The 3,418-nt window shown below is 40.4% G+C and overlaps 1 pseudogene; it reads left to right on the top strand.

Moving 5' to 3' along the window:
• Positions 1-2,269: 2,269 nt before the first annotated feature.
• LOC144239337 (cyclin-dependent kinase 4 pseudogene) lies at positions 2,270-3,130 on the top strand (annotated as a pseudogene).
• The last annotated feature ends 288 nt before the right edge of the window (positions 3,131-3,418 follow it).

Below are 3,418 nucleotides of genomic sequence, written 5' to 3' on the forward strand. Positions count from 1 at the left end.
TTCAATTTTGCTCTTTCCTCTCCAGTTGTTTTGTTTATATCTTGTGGCCTTTTTACGACTGCTGCAAATTTAGATTTTCAAAAGTTTCAGTCTTCCAAAAACGTCTTTATGTTTAATACAATAAGACTACTAGCAGAATTAGTTTGCTAAAATATTTTCTCATTCTTTCTCTTACTGTTTCCGTTTAAAAATTGCTCTTCACAAAATTTATAAGAATTCATATCAATTATCACCTCCAGTTGATATTAAAGTCTTGGCTGAGAAGTAAAATCCAGTTTATAAGAAGTAATTAGTTATTAAGAAAAATATGGGCATTTGAAATTTCTCTTTTAGACCACCATGTTGGGGCAGAGAATGTATAAGGTGAATTAGTGTAATGGTAAAACCCAGGGTTTGCTGCTATGAATTCAAGTACATAGGTTTTGGGTGGTAGACTAGAGGAATGAATGCCTTTTACTTTAATGAATGCTCTGCTAATTGTTTAGTGAATATTTTTGGAAGTATTGCCCTGTTAGCCTGTTCCTTTAAAAAATACATATATATTATATCTAATAATCTATAATGTTTAAAGTAGAATTTCTGTAAATTAAATCATTTTAATTTGCATAATTTACCAATACATGCAGTAGATACCCATATTGAATTAAACATATATATGAGTGATATCTAAAATATTAAATAACTCATACTGTATAGGAAGTGATTAATTAGAATAATGCCACAGCCCGTCAGATAATGTCAGCCCTTAAAAATGGGTATGGCCTTACTGGAGCATTAGTAAATAGCAATACTATTCACTATAGATATAGATTACCCAAAGTATGCTGTAAATCCAGATTTTCATATAATAGCATTCTGTCAATGTCATAAACTATGGCACTAAAAAGGTTAAAAGTTGTTAATTTAGAACAATTAACTGTCTTTTCATTTTTAGATGCACTTTACACATGCCTTGGTAGTTCAAGCTAAACTTTCAACTGTGTCCAATTCTCAATAGTAATTAAAATGTTTTTTATCCTTTTTACTCTGTAATTGGAAATGTCCTCCCCAAAACGGTATATAATTAGAAACTCTCATTTTATGCATGTGCATTTATTATTTTAATTATTCTTGGTGCAAATAACTGCTTCTACAGAGAATATAAAAATAGCCCAGCATAAATGTAATTTGAAGATTCAGTTTTGTCTTCCAACAGTATCAATTTTATAATATCTAAACTTAAGTTCCATTAATATGTTTTCAAATAATTTCTAAAAGAAACGAGTCTTATGGTACAGTCAAGATGCTGAGGACTTGCCCTACAGATTTCAAATTCATGGCTTTTAACAATTATAAATCATAATTTATTACACATGCCAATGCATAAACAAAGTTTGGATGTACAATTAGAAATTTAATTACATTTGAAATGTCACTGCATATTTAAACAGATGACCAGGCATTAGGACCTGCGCAGATAACGGAACACCCTCCTCCACACATGTGTTTCACTGAAAGCTATGCTGTCTACTGAAATGACATGGACTGGCTTCCGAAAGGGTATAAAGCATTATAGAAATTTTTATCTTTTAAAAAAAAATTTTTAATGTTTTGTATATTTTTCAGAGAGAGAGAGAGAGAGACAGCATATGAGTGGGGGACAGGCAGAGAGAGATGGAGACACAGAATCTGAAGTAGTCTCCAGATAAGAGAGAGACAGAGAGAGATAGAGGCAGAGAGAGAGAGAGAATGAGCTTGGGAGAGGCAGGGAGAGAGGGTGACGTGGAATCTGAAGCAGGCTCCAGGCTCTGAGCTGTCAGCAGAAAGTCCAGTGCAGGACTTGAACTGGTGAACTACGAGGTCATGACCTACCTGAGCCGAAGTCTGAGCGAAAGTTGGATGCCTAACCCAGTGAGCCACCCAGATGCCCTTAGAAATTTTTATCTTTTTGAAGAGAATATTTTTTTGTGATACCTTCATACCTGATGTGGTTTCTGTTAAAATATGTCCAAGGAAAAAGGGTAATCTGAAAAAATTACAACCTGACCATTACATTGCATTAAATCGAAAAAAATGTTTTTTCTTTTTTTAATGTTTATTTGTTGTGCTATTTTGTAGATATTTTTTAATCCACCAGAAAAAAGTTTGTCTTGTAATGGTCAGGCCCCTAGTGTCCAGTTGCCCTGGACAGAGCTTGAGGGCATGATACCCCAGGATCTGGCTCCCGGCCCTGATAATGGGCAGCCCCCGCAGCCCCCGGCCCAGGGTGAGGGTCTCCTCTGACCTGAGAATGGCTACTCCCTGATATGAGCCAGTGGCTGAGATTGGTGTTGGTGCCTTTGGAACGGTATACAAGGCCTGAGATCCCCTCAGTGGCCACTATGAGACCCTCAATAGTGTGAGAGTCCCTAATGAAAGAGGTGCTAGAATGGGGGCTTTCCCATCAGCACAGTTCCTGAGGTGCCCTTACTGAAGCTGGTGGCCTTATTGAGGTGGCTGGAGGCTTTTGAACCTCACAGTGTTATCCTGCTGGTGGACCTCTCTGCCACGGCTCGAACTGACTGAGAGACCAAAGTGACCCTGGTGTTTGAGCACTTGAACCAGGACCAAAGGATGTATGTATCTGGACAAAGCACTCCCACCAGGCTTGCCATGGGAGACTATCAAGGAAATGATGCACCAGTTTCTCAAAGGCCTAGATTTCCTTCAGGCCAAGTGCATCATTCCCTGAGATCTGAAGCCAGAGAACATTTTGGTCATAAGTGGTGGGACAGTCAAACTGGCTGACTTTGGCCTGGCCAGAACCCACAGCTTTCAGATGGCCCTTACTTGTTACACTCTGGTGTTGGGCTCCAGAACTTCTACTGCAGTCTACATCTGCGACACCCGTGGACGTGTGGAGTGTTGGCTGTATCTTCACAGAGGTGTTTCATCGCAAGGCTCTCTTCTGTGGAAACTGAAGCTCACCAGTTAGGCAAGATCTTTGATGTGGTCGGGTGCCCCCAGAAGATGCCTGGCTCTGAGATGTGTCTCTGCCCCAGGGAGTCTTTTCCCCCAGGGGGCCCACCCAGTGCAGTCAGGGGTATCTGAGATGCAAGAGTCTGGAGCACAGCTGCTGCTGGAGTTGCTGACTTTGAACCCACACAAGTGAAGCCTTGCCTTCTGAGTCCTGCAGCACCTTACCTACAAATGGCAGAAGGTAAACCCAGAGTGAGCAGTGAGGGGCTGCAACTGTACCCAGAGAAGAAAAGCTGTCACTTTTCTCTTCCTTTGAACTTTCCAGTGGAGAGCCCCCCAGCTGAGAAGGTGGGGTCTCAAGCCTTCATCTCGGAGGCTGTGGAAACTTCTCCTGTGTCTTTTTACAGAGAATATTTTGCTGCCTTAATGACATTCCCATCCCTCTTTTCGAAGCTTATCCTTCCCTTGCCCCCCTATTTCT

This window comes from Crocuta crocuta, unplaced genomic scaffold (assembly GCF_008692635.1).
Source record: "Crocuta crocuta isolate KB4526 unplaced genomic scaffold, BGI_CrCroc_1.0 scaffold140, whole genome shotgun sequence".
NCBI lineage: Eukaryota > Metazoa > Chordata > Mammalia > Carnivora > Hyaenidae > Crocuta > Crocuta crocuta.